At 37.3% G+C, this 15,320-nt stretch overlaps 1 pseudogene; it reads left to right on the top strand.

Annotated features, from left to right (window-relative positions):
• The window catches only part of LOC102874231, a 20,993-nt pseudogene extending 8,264 nt beyond the window's left edge, over window positions 1–12,729 (top strand).
• Window positions 12,730–15,320: the final 2,591 nt, after the last annotated feature.

Below are 15,320 nucleotides of genomic sequence, written 5' to 3'. Positions count from 1 at the left end.
TCCAAAGTATGTCAGACGAAGCCCCAGAATCCTTGCCTCCAAGGAGTAGCTTGGTTTAATCCTCTCCAAGACAAATCCGTTTGTTTTCCTGGCAGCATCCACTCTCCTTAGGTTTGTAGAAACAAATTGTTCACAAATTCAAAATAATATTTTAACAGCAATTTCTGTTTTTATGTGTCAAAGTCTTAAAATTCACACATGAAAAGTGACTTGGTTAACTCAATACATTAGTTCTTCCTTCACAGTTTCTTAGTTTTCTAACCAAATTTTAAAGAATTTATAAAATCATAGGAGTAAGGGACAGATTAATCTTGGAAATAACAGAGGCATTTAGTGGTAAATGTGATTTATTTCTAGATGAGTAACTATTAAATATATATATATAATTTTTTTTTTCCTGAGAGCTTAGTTAGTATTCAGTAACAGAGTGACACTGTTCATGTTGTTGGCCTCTGCAAATCTCCACTTGATTTTTTTCTGTAAAATTGGGTTAATGATCTATGAACTAAATTCATTTAGCCATCAACAAAATATTTACAAAAGATACCCTTTCTGCTCAGTTGTGTGGGCATAAGGATGTAAGAAAACTCAGGTAAAAGTCTCATGGAATTTACATTCCCATAAGCAAAGAAAGAGAGTAGACAGATCCATAAAGAGAGCAATGAAATATGCACCAGAGTCGAGTTAAAGCAATGAAATACGTGTCAGAGTCGAATTAGAGTTTTTGATGGATGTGACCTTTCATAAGTAGAATGTCAGTCCTTTCTTTGATGGCATTTCTTGGTAGATTTGAACCATCAACATTTTGGTTTCCAACACAATGTTTAACTGTTCTACCAGAGCTCCACACAATTCTTTAGATTGTAATGATTAAAACCAAAACATGGCATAAGAAACAAGCTACCATAGAGACTACAGTAATTTTCATAGCAACCCCGTGTGTGTCAAAGCAGAGTTGTACTCCATGGTGCCTTCAGTAGCTTATATTTTAGGAGTAGATCATCAGACCTCTCCCCCAAAGTGTCTCTGAATAGACTCACACCCTCCTCTTTTTTGTTATTAGCTGTGCTTTTTAACCAGTAACATCACTCCACCGGGGAGCATGTTCAAATACACTATATAAATAGACTTGAAAGGTCAAGGTTCTAGTAGATGGAGTAGTAAGTTGACATTTCCTCTAAGTTAACCTTTACACAAGACCATGCAAGTCGTATGAACTTTTGGCACCAAAGCACTTGAGATTGTATAAAAACTCCAACCTTTAGATTAACTAGAAGGTTAAGTTGATTGTAAACTGTTTGCACCACCTTGGGAACCACAGGGAGTTCAAGGTCAGCAGCCTCTATTCAGTATTCTCATTGAGGTACCCAGTATAACAAATGTTGAAACATCATCAAGACACAGTGATGATGGAATTTGTAAAAAGTGGCCTAATGAAGGGAAACATACAAAGTTATCTGTGGGAGGCATATATGTAGCTGCTCCAGGAATCCCACATACTTATTTCTTTAACAAGAATGTACTCAGGGGTCAGTTTCTGGACAAGGCTATGATGCATGTTTGGAAAAGTAAAATATCAGTAAGGGAGTAAAAGACCCTCAATTTGATGGACAGACACAATAACTGCAATAATGAGGTTAACCAGAGCAGAGATTTGAGGACGGCGGTGATTTGTGTGTTGTTGAGTTGTATATAAGGGTGCTAGAAATCAGAATCAGTTCAACGGCAGTCATCATCAATAAAAACAACATTCGGATACCTGCCCCAGTCTAAGTCAGCAAAGAAGGACTATGATTAACACTGTGCTCAGGGGAAAACAGGTTTATTTAAGAGTTCATGCTCCCAAAATTAGTAAAATAATAAAAAACAAAAAAATCTAAAAGTCTTTACTCTCTAAATAAATTAATGGTTGTTGACTTCACTGCACTGAAACAACTTAGCAAACATTTGAAAAAGAAACAATGCTATAATTACATGTTTTTTTAGAGAAAGAAAAGGAAGAAATGGAATGTGTTATCATAATTAACTGTAGTTGTCTGCTTCTGTAAGATTAGATAGATAGATAGATAGATAGATAGATAGATAGATAGATAGATAGATAGACAGACAGACAGACAGACAGATAGATAGATAGATAGATAGATAGATTAGATAGATGATAGATGATAGATAGATAGATAGATAGATAGATAGATAGATAGATAGATAGATGATAGATAATCTCCTAGAAGGAGTCTCCACAATATAAAAGGAAAAGAAAAAAAATCTCTTTCCTTTGTTAAATAGGTATTAAGTCGGAACATGATATATTGCAGGCAGTGAGGATGTAAAGATAGAAAGTACTCAAGTCTTTATAGCTTTCTGGACAGAGTCCATTTCCTTCACGTTTCTAAGATGAAATTGTAATTCCTTAGTATCACCATATGGAGTTCTGGTGGCAGAGTGGGTTACACATTGGGCTAGTAGTTGAATGATGGATGGTTCACATCCCCAAGCTTCCCCACAGGAGAGAAAAAAAGGGCTATCTTGTCCTGTGAAGATTTAAAGAGTAACCAGGCATCATAATCAACTCAAGAGTAGTGGGACTTTATAGTGAGTACCTTCAGAGCCTGAAGTAGATTGGTAATGTGGAGCCTGTGCTGTTGAAAGTTATTGCTGTCAGGTGCCATCAAGTTAACTACCATTCAGAGGGACCAGATGAACAATAGGTCTGAATTCTGCCTTCTCCTTCACTACCCTCACAATCTGCTCAAGTTCATTGTTACTGTGTCAACCCATCTGGTTGAGGGTCGTCCTCTCTTCCTGCCTTTCCCGGCATTAGGTACTGTTTCAAGGACTAAACCCTCTCGATAACATGCTCACAGTGTGTGAGACCGACTTTCGCCATCCTTGCCTCTCAGGAGCACTCTGATTGCATTTCCTCCAAGACAGAACTGTTTCATTTTTCTGGCAGGCCATGGTGTGCTTAATACTCTTTGCTAAGACCACAACTCAAGGCTTCTGACTACTCTTTGCTCATCCTTATTCACTGTCCAAATTGCAGATGCATAAGAAGCACTTATGTGGGAGCTCTGGTGGCCTAGTGGCAAGACACTGCACTGCAATTCCAGAGGTATGCGGTTCAAATCCACCAGATGCTTTGCTGGAGAAGGAGGGGGCAATCTTCTCCTGTACCAGTCAGATCTGATTTGACGGTACATGTAAAATAATACAATAATAATAAAAAAAAAAGAAGTAGCACTTATGCATCTAAGTAAGAAAAAGATTATTGCTTGGACCAGGCATGCTTAGTTTTTAAACTGACATCCTTGCTTTTCTGCACTTTAAAGGGGTTCGTTTTTTGTTTCTGTTTTGTTTTTTAATTTAAATTTTTTTTTTAATTAAAATAAGCTTGGAAGCAGGAGTGGCATCCACTTCCATAATAGCTTGCCCCTAGAAACTGTATGAACTTGGAGAAATGATAAAAGTCATACAAGTGTTCAGGTCTTTTGTTCATAGGGTCACTATGAGTCGTCTATGACCTGATGGAACTTAACAACAATAACTATAACATAGAGAGAGCTCTATTGGTTTAGTGGACAGAAAGTTATGCTACCAAGTCATCAAGGTAGGTGATTTTAATCTGTGGACCTCAGGCCTGGCTTTTGTTGGTTTTGGTCAAACATTCCTCTAAGTGATATAGCACTGTCTGTCCACTTGCTGTACAGAGGTAACTCGTGGTTGCTGTGATGTTGAACACTGTGACACTGATGTGTCAAATGTGATAATGGTTACCAATGGTGGACAGTGTTTAGTGGAGCTCACCGATTAACACAAGCTTAGAAGCAGGAGTGGCATCCACTTCCAATATAGCTTGACCCTGGAAACCCTGGAGAAATGATGAAAGTGATATAAGTGTTCAGGTCTTTCATTCACAGGGTCTCTCTGAGTCATCTACAACTCAACAGCACTTAACAACATAACAACAACAATAGTGATTTACTTACAATATTCATATACATTATTTTTCACACTGGATGGTTGCTATTTCCTTTCCCAGACCTCCCTTAAAGAGGTTTTTGACAGCAAATTTTCCCAATGCAAAATATATTTTGATTTCTTGGCTGCTATCTCCATGAGTGTTGATTGTGGATCCAAGTCAAATGAAATCCTTGGCAACTTTAAGCTTTTCTCCATCTATCATGTTGCTGTTTGTGGATCTAATGGTTAGGATATTTATTTTCTTTATGTTGAGATGTAATTCCTATTGAAGGCTATAGTCTTTGAGTCAGTCTGTCTTAATATAATCTAAAAGTCATCTCAAAACCATCTCAAGAATAGATCTAAAAAAAAAAAGACTAGATCTGAGGCATTGAACATGAATGATCAAAGACCATGCGAGTTGTGGGATAGAATCAAAGACATCATCCATGAAGAAAAAAAAAGGTAAAGTACAAAGACAAGAAAGAATGAGAAGTCTAACGTAGATGTCAGAAGAGACCCTGCAATTCGCAATAGAATGCAAAGGTAAAAAGAAAAAGAAGAAATGCTGAAATAAGAAAGATGAACAGATTTCAAAGGGCAGCTTGAGAAGGAAAAGCTAAATAATGAAATGTGCAAACATTTGGAATTAACAACCAAAAGTGAAGCCCATACTCATTTCTCAATTGGAAAGAAGTGCATTTCTCAATTTAGAAGAACTGAACAACAGCTTCAAGCCTTGAGTTGCAATATTCAAAGAGTCTATGGGCAAAATGCCAAACAAAGCAGGAAACATAAAAGAAAACGGTAGACATACATAGTGTCACTGTAAAAAAAAGTTGGTTCACACGAAATAATTTCAGAAAGTAGCATATACTCAAGAATCGTTGATATGGAGAAAAGAAGTTAAAATCGAACCATAGACATTGGAGAAAAGTTGTATGTCCTCAAGAATTGAAAGAATGTAAATTGAAGTGTTTCAGTGAACAGATGTAGTCTTGAACTTGCTCATTGGTCTAGGCAATGAAATGTGTAGGACAGTAAACTTGCTGATAGAGTCAAAGAAATACATATTTGGTCCTATAAAAAAAGGTGATACAACAGACTTTGTAACTTATAAAACAATATCATTAATATCACACGCACGTAAAATCTTATTGATTATTTCAAAATGACTGGAACACTAATAGGGAACTGCCAGAAATTCAAGTTGGATTCAGAAGCTGTGGTGGAATGAGGAATGTCATCATTAATGTCAGACAAATCTTTGACTGGAAGCAGAGAATATCAGAAAAACATTTACTTGTGTTTTGGTGATTACACAAAGGCATTTTATTATGTGGATCACAATGAATTATGGCTAACATTGAGAAGAATGAGAATTCTAGAACGTTTAATTGTGCTCGTAGGAAACCTTTACATAGACCAAAAAGCAGATGTCAAAACAGAACAAGGGGATGCTTTTTAAAGTGAGGAAAGGTGTGTAGCAGGGTTGTATTCTTTCTCTATATGTCTTCAATCTGCATTGTGAGCAAATAATTTGAGAAGCTGGACTATACAAAGAAGAATGTGGTGTCAGGATTGGAGGAAGACTTATCAAAACTCTGTCTTATGCTGATGACACAACCTTCCAAGGGCTTGACATTGGCCCAATATCCTCCCAGAAAACTGGAAGGTATAAGATGATTACACTCAATTACATTTTCAAGAGGTAATTGCTAAAGCCTTAAGGAAATATTCTTCATTTGCATTCTTTTGAAAGAGACAGAGAAATAAATGTACAAGGACAGATTATTTAAAACGAACCATAAAGGGTGGGCGATAGGCAGCCTCTTCTCTTATTTTCAACGTGGAGAACTGAAACCAGTAACTTTCAATTGAGGGAGCATAGGTGCTATAAACTGTTTGTTTTCCACCTCAAAGGTAAATAGTTCAAACCTACTAGCTGCGTCAGAGAAGAAAATTGTGACAGTTTGTTTCGATAAAGATTATGGACTTGGAAACCTTATGGAACAGTCCTACTCTGTCTTATAAAGTTGCTATGAATAAGAATAATATTGCTAGGAGAGGTTATTCTTGGAGGAGGACATCAGGCTTGGGAAGGTGGAGAATCAGCAAAAGAGAGGAAGACCCTTGATTAACTGACAAAATAACTTCTGCAGCAGGCTCTAGTGTATCTGAAATCGTGAGGATAGCACAGGATAGAACAAGTTCAGATCTAGTATTCATAGGATCCCTATGGATCAGACTGGATTCAATGGCACCTAACAACAACAACAACAGATTTACATTTGGTAAACACAAATACAAATTGGAAGGTATTACCAAACCACTGATAGAGATAAGTTTTCATTCTACTTGGAGAAATAAGTAGTTCCTTAATCTTGGAATCTTGGAATCAAAAAGCTAATTATCTGTTTCACTGAAAGAGTTGTAATTAGGCAAAAAAAATCTATGTTATTTTCAACTCTTTCACTCGATTTGATTTGAAAGTTAGACAGTAGTTAAGGAAAAGAAAAAAATTGGTGCCTTTGATTTGTAGTGTTGGTGAAGAGTATTGTTGAAAAAGAAAAAAATTGGTGCCTTTGATCTGTAGTGTTGGTGAAGAGTATTGTTGAAAAAGAAAAAATTTGGTGCCTTTGATTTGTAGTGTTGGTGAAGAGTATTGTTAAGTGTCCTGTACTGATAAAAGAACAAGAAAATCTGTCTTGGAGGAAGCACCAGCAGGACTTTGGACATGCTCTCAGAAAGGCCTAGTCCTTCTAAAAAGATAAAATTTTTTTGGAATATAGAGGGATAACAAAAGAGAGGAAGTGACTCTGTGACTGCAACAATGGATCTGATATGGCAGAGATTGTGAGAATGGTAGAGGATTATACAAAGCTTTTGTCTGAAGTTCATGGTTCTCTATGAGTTGTAGTCAACCTGATAGCACCTACCAATAGCAGTTCTCCCCAATATTTTGTTTACTTTCTAAGACACTGTCAAACCTTCAAATCTATCTTTCTTCATCACTTAGTTCCACTAGGGTTGAATTATCATTCTATTGTTTGGCAGTGACTACCATTGTTTGGATAGTGAATCCACTTCTATCCATAGCAGCTTTAGGAAAAACAGCTGAGTACCTTGTCCTATCCTGCTTTATCCTCATGATCTCTTACAGACTCAACCCTATGATAGCAATCATTGTATCAACCCATCCTAATGCGAGTCTTCTTTTCTTTTGCTAACCCTCTATCTTTCCCAGAATACTGATCCCCCCCAGGGACTTGCACCTCCCGAAAGCATGTGCAAACCATGTGAGATGAAATATAACCATCCTTGCCTCTAAGGAGCACCTTGGTTTCATTGTCCATCTTTCAAATGTGTACAAATAATGGAAAATGACATAGCTTGGATCAGGTGCACCTTAGTGTTTAAACTGACATCCTTGCTCTGTAGTACTTTAAAGAAGTTCTTGACAGCGGATTTTCCCAACACAATATGTCTTTATATTCTTTGATTTCTACTATCCTGGCTGTAGATTGTGGATCCAAGTACAATAAAATCACTGACCACATCAATCTTTTCTCCATCTATCATGATGTTGCCTATTGGTCCAGTGGTGAGAATTTTTGTTTACTTGATGTTGAGATGTAATCTATATTGAAAGATTTAACCCTTGATGGGGAAACAAAGAATTCTAAGACAATATAATTATCATGAAAACATAAGGAAAGCATTTATGATGTTTGAAGAATATAAATAATTTTTCTTTATTGCATCTACAGATTCACAGCACTTTTCTTCTTTTATGGCATTATGCTGGACTTGAGAAATGTGGGCAGTAATATATTCCTAGCACAAGCCCTTGTTGGAGCTATAGATTTCCCAGTTAAATATCTTACTTTTTTTGCAATGAAGCATATGAACTGCTGTGTTAGTCAACATATTTATCCCTCAATGTAAGATTTTCAATGTTTTAAAGGAATGAAAACTGACCTACAAAGAGAAAATTGATTTAATGTTCAGTTTTTGCTTGATACAAATTTGTCTTAGACTTTTTTTGTGTGTTAACGCTCTAAAAAAGAACAAACAATTACACTTAAGCATTTTCTTAGAAATATTTATCACACTGGTGATGTTTCTGTGGGCTTCTAGATTATCGACTCCTCTCTGGAAGTAATAGTTTTAGAAGACCTGTTAATTTATCACATTTCAATTGTCAACAATTTATCATCTACTACAGTTCAGCCTTTGGAATAAGAACAAAAAAAGAGAAATAACGTTTTTTTGTTCTCCCTGTGATAGGAAATGTGCATTAATAAGCTATTTATGTGTCTCGGGTCAGTGCTAATATAAAAATAAAAGAGAACAAAGGAGCGCCGTCGGTGTAACACATGGCGTGTTTTCCAAAGGTTGATGATCCACCAACTGCTCTATGCGAGAAAGATAGGCACCTTCTCTTGTTCAGAGTTATAGTCTCCGAAATCTAATGGTGGGGCACTAACTGTTAGAACCCACCCAAAGGCAGGTGATTTAAAACAAAAGTAAGGGGTATGCAGTGGTTAAGCTCTCAGCTGCTAACAGAAAAGTTGTTAATTGGAATATTCTAGATGCCCCACTGACATAAAGAATTGGTAATTCATGCTCATACAGATTATGGTCTAGGGACCTTATGGATAATTTTGTTCTGTCCTATAGTTATAGAAAGGCTTCAAGCCTGACTCAAAGGCAATTAGCAATAACAACAACCTATAGAATATGAATTAGAATTAACTTGACAGCATGTAACAATAATTTAAGGATATCCTCAAGCTATCATGAGAATACAAAAGAAAACAAATTTATCCGACCTGGCCTTTTAGGAAAAACTTTCAAATAAGATGAAGAATTAAAATTAGCAAGATTTATTTGGGTGGCCATGAAGAAATGTCACTCACGACTCCTATTTATTATTCAACTGGATAATAATACTGCTTAATGGGAAATGAATAGAACTGGGAAGGATGCTTGATTTCATTGTGGATCTCTTGAGAAGTGTAATAGGGAGAAATCTGTAAAAGGCAGAGAACATGAAACAATTAAAATTCAGTGGAAAGATAAATTACTAAATGTTTTCTTGTGCTATTGGTATCAATGCTAGTATCATTGCTAGTCCTACTGGAAGCATAATAAACTAGAAATTACAGGAATAGAAACAAAGGAGTTATGCATAGTCAAAATAAAGCAAGTTTAAAGTCTTCTAAACAGACTCATCCTGGAGACGGTTAAACCAGGCTGTTTGGAGGCAAGGATTCTGAGGCTTCGTCTGATGTACTTTGGACATGTTATAAGGAGAGACAGGTCGTTGGAGAAGGACATCATGCTTGGGAGGGTGGAGGGACGGTGCAGAAGGGGAAGACCCTCTATGAGGTGGATTGATTCAGTGACTGGGGTAATCGGGATGGGTGTGTCAGAGGCAGTGTGATCGGCACAGGAATAGAGCAGGGTTTAGGGCTGTTGTACATAGGGTCGCTATGAGTCGCAGGTGACTCGACAGCACATAACAACAGCAACAACATACCATTAGTGTAGCACATTCATGTAACTAGCTAGAGAAGAAAAAATAACATATTCTTAAAATATTAAAGATAAATACAAAAGTAGACATATTGTTAAATTGAGGATTGTGCTCTTTTAAGTTACAGGGGACAGGACTGAACTGGTAATAACAATTGAAAAGGTTAGATAGGGAACCTAGGAGTTTATAGAAATGTAGGGATGACTCAGAGAACACGGCTGAGAATGGTTGAAGAATGTTCTCAATGTCCCTGATCATACATGGAAAATTATTCACTGGTTGTATGTTGGCTGGGTATGTGTTCACCAGCACTGATGAAAATGAAATAAGTTCTTTTGAAATAAGTTATACAAAGAATAGAGAACTGTATCATTATGTTCTTGATTCCGTTACATGTCCAGGAAGAACAAAAAGATGTGTTTTTTTCCTCTCCATTTCCTAAGTTAATTAAATAGGTTTCATATAAGAGTTTAAAGGTTACTGGAAATCAACCTGACTGAAGTAAATTGGAACATTGTGAAGGAATATATTGCAGACATTAGAAAATATTGACTCCCCCACTATATTATGGTATCATTCTAAGAGAACTTTTTTATTATAAGAGGTTATTTCTCCAAGTTTAAGTTTCTGTGAGAAATAAAACACTTGAAAGATTTCCCCAGTTTTTCATGAAGTCACATGCTGTAAATTCTAACATCCAACGGGGAGAAACAGCCATGGGAAACATTGAGATCTGGTTACGCCTCCTAACTCTGCTTTTGTCACTTGATAGTTCTACAAGGACAAATTACAACGGAGACTGTCCAAAGCAGGAAGGCAAACATGGCTAGAGCAAGCAACCAGGCAAAGGATGTAAAGTGGTAAAAGATGACACAGCAAGAGAAAAAGATGTAAGGAAATGGGTTGCAAAGAGAGTACATGCCCAGCTGTAAATGGCTATCATTCCCTGTGCTGTTGTTGCTATTACAGGTTTTTCAATAGCAGAGACCTAAATGGCATAAATGTTGAAGTGCTCAGCTACTAACCAAAGCATTGACTGCTATATATTACCAGAGATACCTCAGAAGAAAGGCCTGGTGATTTCTTCTGAAAGATTATAACCATTGAAACCCTCTGGAGCAGTTCTACCCTGAAACACCTGGGGTCACCATGAGTCTGACTGATTGATGACCAGTGTTTTCCTATTGTTCACCAACTATCTGGCTGTCAACTAAGCACTATCAACTTAACCAATGATAGCTGCCCTTATGGCGACTGTATTTTTATACAAATAATGCATACATTATACATTTTTTTCAAATCATGGAAACTCCACCTCAGTGTATTAATCTCCTTTGTGTGCTATGTATATTATATGCTGATAATACAATAGTAAGTGATTAGAATTAAACATTAAGTGTTGCAATATACTAAATATTATTATACCTTCATATGAAGCAAAAGTCTGAATTTTTACTGTATAAATTATTGAGACATGCCACATTATTCAAGGGCCACTAACTACTCTCCCTTCACTTCTTGTTCACAGATATGCCCAACTTGCGCCTTGGTATTACTATCATAGGAAAGGGCATCATAGCCATATACTTTAGCATGGGAGAAACTTACAGCCATGAACTCATACCTACTGACATGAGGTAGGAGAGGAGACAGATGTCCCTACTCACCGGATAGCCAATTGAGATTTCCCGATGATTCCAATAAGGTTAAGGAAAATCTTTTCTGAAAGGAATTTCAGTACATTCCCAGAAAGTAGACATAATTCAAACATGGTCCTTGATATATACTCAAGTTCTCAAAGTTGTTGTTATGTGCCGTCGAGTCATTTGCAACTCATAGCAACCCTATGTACAACAGCCCTAAACCCTGCTCTATTTATTCTGTGCCAATCGCATTGCCTCTGACACACCCATCCTGATTACCCCAGTCACTGAATCAATCCACCTCATAAAGGGTCTTCCCCTCCTGCGCTGTCCCTCCACCCTCCCAAGCATGATGTCCCTCTCCAAAGACCTGTCTCTCTTTGCAACATGTCCAAAGTATGTCAGATGAAGCCCCAGAATCCTTGCCTCCAAGGAGTAGCCTGGTTTAACCCTCTCTAGGATGAATCTGTTTGTTTTCTTGGCAGTCCACAGTACATTCAATACTCTTCTCCAGCACCACAGCTCAAAGGCGTCAAGTAGTCAGTAATATATTCTGTTTCTCTGTAAAGTCATGTATCACATATCTGTCCAAAAGCAATTTATTGAGTCTCTAGACTTTCATTTTTGCTCTAATAGAGTCTGGAGTCCTTGAGATTTGAAATTTCATTCTGCATCTTTCTCCTTTGGGGAAGGAGTCCTTCATAGAATCCTTCATCAAAATGATCAGTAACGTTCAGTATCTGGACATCATTCCATTTTAGTTTCATAACAAAGACATTGTTGTCCATAGAGACAATTAGTCAAACATTCTACATCCTCCTCCTATTCCTGACTTTCCTCCTTCCTCTACTCTCCAGATGACCTCAGTTAGATCAAAAGACAAAGTGAGGCTAATGTATAGAGATCAGAGTTTCTCAGAGACAGCCACAGGAGTGAGGAGTGAATAGAAAGGGTAAGTCAAAGGGATTGACAAGATTTCCTTGACCAAGATTAAGATTGTACAGCTGATTAGTAACAGCTCTCAAGACACACACCTATTTAAAAAACGGAATTGGCATAAGTTCATCACAAATATATTTATCACAATGACCAAAAAAAGAGTATTATTTGAAGCTGCTTATGAAAGCAAACACCTCATGAAATCTGCTTCTCTTGGACTCATGGTTTCATGGGACATCAATAAAATGTTTAGTGCTTCTGTTCTGATTCATAGTTTCTGTGTAATGCCTGAGATTTCAGAAGTTTGCAAGTAGTGATACAAAGTTCAGCAACTGATCTCTGTTTCAATCATTTTGTGTTGGTATGTGACTGCGTGATAAATGCTACTAGAATAAAGTCATACAACTAGAGTTGACTTCTTCGTAAACGTTCTGGGTTTATTTTCACAGGTCCACTTTTCAAGGAATTGTCACATTTGCTGGTAGATTAGGAGCAACACTGATTACCTTATTACTGATTACCAAAGACTACTCTGAAGACTTGCCCGCGATATTTCCAATTCTGGCCTCCAAATGTATATGCTTCCTACCAGAAACCAGAAACTGTCCACTGCCTGACACTATTGAGGATGTGGAAAACCGGTGAATTAAATTCCCCTTGAAGAACAAACTGGGATTACAGACATATAAAATGTAAAAGACGTAAAACACTCAATAAATATGAAAAAAAAGAGCCTAGTTTTTTTAGTGGAGAAATGAAATCAAACCAAGAATGATTCTTGACTATACATCATTGTTGCTGTGTACTGTTGATTCAAAACAATTTCTAGCTGACCCTCAAGTGGGTTTTGAGAGGCTGTAAATCACACAGGAAGAGTCTGCCTATCTTTCTCCCTTGGAACAGCTGGTGGATTTTGGTGAGCATTTACAAATACAGTAACAACAAATGTTGAGAAAAATAATAGGAAATACACTCTTAATGAAAGTATTAATGGTTCATGTTAAAAACTAATCCAACCTTACATGGTAAAAATGAGTGTGAACCTATTTATGATTTGTTAACTTCTATTTTAAATACAAAATTGAATCTAATGTTTTGAGTCAGTTCAGATTCTTAGTGACCCTGATGGTCTGTGAAGCTGGACCCTTGAGGGGAGAAGATTGTTCATCTTTCTCCCAAGGGGCTTCAGGTGGAGGTTTTTGGTTTTTTTTAAATTTTATTTATATATTATGAAAAAATATCCTAAATAGAAATCACAATATTAAGAGTAGTCAGTATACAACAACAAACAACAACGATACAAGAATTTAAAAATAAATAAAATTTAAAAAATACATAGTAATGAGTAAAGTGAAATAAATAAGATTTGCACAGAAAAATATGTAGATCTCAGAATGTATTAATAAGTGAAAAATAGAAAATCACAGGATAAAATCCATATAGATGAAAAGCACACTTCAAAAGAAACCTTTAAATTAGTTAACAGTATATATCAATCCACGAAATAGCTTTAAAATACTATTACGTATGGGAGAGGGATAGGCAATCTCAACTCCTGTGCTCTGAAAACCTGCTAGAGGGTCAGGTATGTGTTGATTCCACACAATAACAATGATTACATGTGGCGGCACAGAAGTTAAGTGCTTGGTTGATAAATATGAACAGTTTGAGTCCAATATTCACTCCACAGAAGAATACTGTGGCAGTCAGGGGCCCTTTTGGCCTTACATGGTGGGTTGCTCTGAGGGATAAAGTCTTCCCCGATATTAAACTCAAAGCTCATTTTACCGCTCTCAAGTCAGTTTCCACTCATCAGGACCCTCCATTGGTATTCCAAGGCTGTAAATTGCCTAGGAGGAGGGCACCCATCTTTCTTTCATGGAGGCCCTGGTACATTGGAACATCCAGAGAGGAGTGGCCTTGGCTTCGCAACACAACTCCCTATGGACTACCCCTCAGCCAGACAGTAGACAAGTCTTTACAGTGAGCAATAGCATCAGGGAATTGGCATTGTTCTTGGAGCTAATGGCCCGAGCCAGCCTTTTCTTCTTTTCGGATATGACTGTTGAGTTACAATGTTCTTCCCTAGTGAAGCACCTTCCCAGGGTTGTCTACTGTGCTTGATGATGCCAAGTCCTGAGACTCTGTACATCTGGTTTAGATTCTAGAAAAACCAAAAAAACAACAAAAGTAGCTTTGTTTCTTCTCCTCCTCAGAGAGTTGGCAAAGAGCACGAGCTCTGTGAAAGAGCCAACCAGGTTGTGTCCTGCCTGTACACATAAGCTCTTTACGTAAGCTTTTCAGAAGTCCCTGGGTGGTGCAAAAAAATTAAGCGCTTGATTTCTACCTGAAAGGGTGGCAGTTAAACCATCAGAAGAATCCCCAAAGTAAGAGCTGGCGATTACCTTCTGAAATAGCACAGCCTTGAGAAGTCTGTGAAGCAATTCTCCTCTGCACACAGGGGACACTGTTAGTCAGCATCGATTTGAAGACAACTGACAACATACAGGTTAATAGTAAATCATCGCTGTTTAAATTCAACCTTCAGCCTGAACTTTGGACACGAGATGCCCTGGTGTCTGCATGTGACTTTCCTTCATGCTGCATCTCCTTGGAGGGCACTGAGGCTGCACCTCCCTTCATCCTGCCAAGTCAGTCACCATTCCTCAACTCACCCTCAGTCTCCTCAAACATACAGTGATTCCCTTTCTTGTCTTTACTCCTTAAAACTGGAAGACTAGAGCAAATTCAAGTTCTTTCCAAAATAAAACATAAGGATTCTTATGAATTCAATGATACTTCAGTGCTGTTCCTACTCTCTCCTACTTTTTCTCTCTGTAGATAATCCATAGAAGTTGTGAAAAACACCACATGTTTCAAAATAAAATGTCATTTGTGTTTATCCCTGACTGCACATAACAACTATGTGAGCAGAAGAAATTATGTGAGGGGTATGAGCTCTGGTATTTTCACTGATGTGCATAGGGTTTCTACGAGCTGCAGGCTACTTGATGGCACATAACAAGAACAATATAACATGGATGTAGTCTGTGCTAGTTTATTCATTTATTTGGAAAGGTAATGGCTATATTCTTTTTTTTTATTTTTTTTGCTATATTCTTATAAACTATAAACTCATTGCTGTCGAGTCAGAAATGACATGGAAGACCACCCAGTGGGTTTCTGAAGGCTGAAAGTTGCACAGGAGCAAACTGCCCATCTTTTCGTCTGTGGAG

This window comes from Elephantulus edwardii, unplaced genomic scaffold, assembly GCF_000299155.1.
Source record: "Elephantulus edwardii isolate Elephantulus edwardi_28Jun2011 unplaced genomic scaffold, EleEdw1.0 scaffold00003, whole genome shotgun sequence".
In the NCBI taxonomy this organism is placed as follows: domain Eukaryota; kingdom Metazoa; phylum Chordata; class Mammalia; order Macroscelidea; family Macroscelididae; genus Elephantulus; species Elephantulus edwardii.
The sequence above is the reverse complement of the archived record's forward strand: the minus strand, read 5'-3'. Positions and strand labels throughout refer to the sequence as shown.